Source organism: Engraulis encrasicolus, chromosome 16 (assembly GCF_034702125.1).
Source record: "Engraulis encrasicolus isolate BLACKSEA-1 chromosome 16, IST_EnEncr_1.0, whole genome shotgun sequence".
In the NCBI taxonomy this organism is placed as follows: domain Eukaryota; kingdom Metazoa; phylum Chordata; class Actinopteri; order Clupeiformes; family Engraulidae; genus Engraulis; species Engraulis encrasicolus.
This window is the reverse complement of record NC_085872.1, coordinates 46856668-46859167: the sequence shown is the minus strand read 5'-3', so window position 1 is coordinate 46859167 and position 2500 is coordinate 46856668.

The following is a 2500-nucleotide window of genomic DNA, read 5'->3' as shown; positions in this document are numbered from 1 at the left end:
GTCTTGCTGCCTCTGGGAGACCGTTCCACCACTTGGGTACCACAACGGAGAACAATCTTGACTGGGAGTACCTAGAGCGACTGGATGGCAGAGCCAGACGGCTTGTGCTGGATGAGCGCAGTTCTCTTCCAGTAACATAGGGCGTTAGTAGGTCCTTCAGATAAGCTGGGGCCGTTCCTGCTGTGGTTTTGTAGGCAAGGGTCAAGGCCTGTTGCTTGATCCGGACAGCGATCGGTAGCCAGTGCAACTCAATAAATAGAGGAGTAACATGGGTCCTTTTGGGTTGATTGAATATCAACCGTGCCGCCGCATTCTGGATCATCTGCAGAGGTTTTAGCGCACAAGCAGGTAGGCCTGTCATGAGTGAGTTGCAGTAGTCAACGCGGGACAGAACAGTGGCCCGCACCAGTCGTTGTGTATTGTGTCAGCACAGGTCTGATATTCTGTACGTTGGACATCTGGAATCGACAGGTCCGGGTGACTGAGTTGATGTAGTTGGAGCATGACAGCTCATCATCAATCATGACGCCAAGGTTTTTGGCGACTTTGTTTGGGGTCACGATGGTGGAGCCTATCTTGAGGTGGATGTTGTGACTGAGCGGCTCTTTAGCTGGGATCACCAGGAGCTCTGTCTTGGCCAGGTTCAGCTGTAGGTGGTGGTCCTTCATCCGTGTTGACAAATCGGTGAGGCAGGAAGAGATGCGTTCCAAAACGGTGGTGTCATCTGGACGGAACGACAGGTACATCTGGGTGTCATCAGCATAGCAGTGGTAGGAGAACCCATGTGTTTGATTGACACGTCCCAGGGAGGAGGTGTACATTGCAAACAGAAGGGGTCCCTGCACTGATCCTTGGGGTACGCCTGTGGAGAGGGTGTGAGTCGTAGACAGTTTCCCTTGCCATGACACACTGAAGGTGCGTCCAGAGAGGTAGGAGTTGAACCATGAGTGGACAACGCCTGTGATTCCCATGGCTGTGAGTATCCTGAGGAGTATCTTGTTGTTGACTGTGTCAAAGGCTGCAGATGGGTCTAGTAGGATGAGGAGAGGATAGTCCTTCCGATCTTGCAGTCCTTAGAGCTTCAGTCACTGAGAGTAACGCAGTTTCAGTTGAATGTCCGCTTCTGAAACCAGATTGTTTTGGGTCCAGTAATCCGTTCTGGTTTAGGAAGTTGGTGACCTGCTTTGCAACTGCCCTTTCTAGCGTCTTGGATAGGAAGGGAAGCAGTGAGACAGGTCTGTAGTTTTCGACATGAGCAGGGTTCAGTGTACACACATCTCAACAGCAGTAGCTCCAAGTGTTTACCGTATTATGGGGGGAAAGTGTGTTACTACGTGCAGGGCTGCTGACAGCCTTTACTGGGCCCGGGAAAAAAATCTTCTGTAAGGGCCCCCCTCTTAATATACACAATGTGCAGTAGGCCCTACCGTGGCTCTAATGGTGGGGCAATGGGTTGCTACGCTAGTGACCCGGGTTCCATTCCAGCCCTTTGCCAACCCCTCCATATCTCTCTCCCATTCGCTTCCTGTCAACCTCTCCTACTGTCCTACTGTCCTACAGTACAGTATCATCAACAAATGTGAAAAAAAGACCAAAAAAAAGTTTTTTTGTTTTTGTTTTAAATACACACAATGTAATTAGGACCCAATTCGGGGCCCCTTCTCTCCCTGGGCCTGGGACAACATACCCGTTTGTCCTCCCCCTGTCGTCAGGCCTGATTGTGAGTGCATAATTGGCTCCAGTGGGGGAGTGCCATTATTACTGGTTAGCATGTAGGCCTACCATACAGCCAGAGTACTTGTCCTGGCTTGGTACTGCGTGCAGGGCCGCTGACAGCTTTATCTGGGCCCAGGACAAAATCATCTGAAAGGGCCCCCCAACCCAATACATACAATGTAATGGCTTTTTGAACTCATATATCCTTTAATTTCTCACGTTGTCTTTCAATAACTTTTAAAAAATAATTGTAAGTAATTCTTTTTTTATTTTTCTCTCTTCTATTCCTTTCATCAGTATCCCATGCCCCCCTCATCTCACTCTCCATCCACCCATCCACCCGGGTCACTCCCTTTCTTTCTTTCTTTCTTTCTTTCTTTCTTTCTTTCTTTCTTTCTTTCTTTCTTTCTTTCTGTCTTTCTTTCTGTCTTTCTTTCTTTCTTTCTTTCTTTCTTTCTTTCTTTCTTTCTTTCTTTCAATTTTCCCTCTAAATTGGGTTAACCATCTCTCTCTCTCTCTCTCTCTGTCTGTCTGTCTGTCTGTCTGTCTGTAATGAGGACCCAATTCTGGTCCCCTGCTCTCCCCACCCCCCCCTTCCCCCCCAACTGCGGGCGGGCCTGACTGTGTGTCATCCAGCAAATGCCCCCAAAGAACAACCACAGGGTGCAGGATCACAGACATGGGGTAGCGGGGACTAGCAGGCTTAAAGTGACACACACACACAGACACACACGCACACACACACACACAAACACACACACACAAACACGCACGCACGCATGCA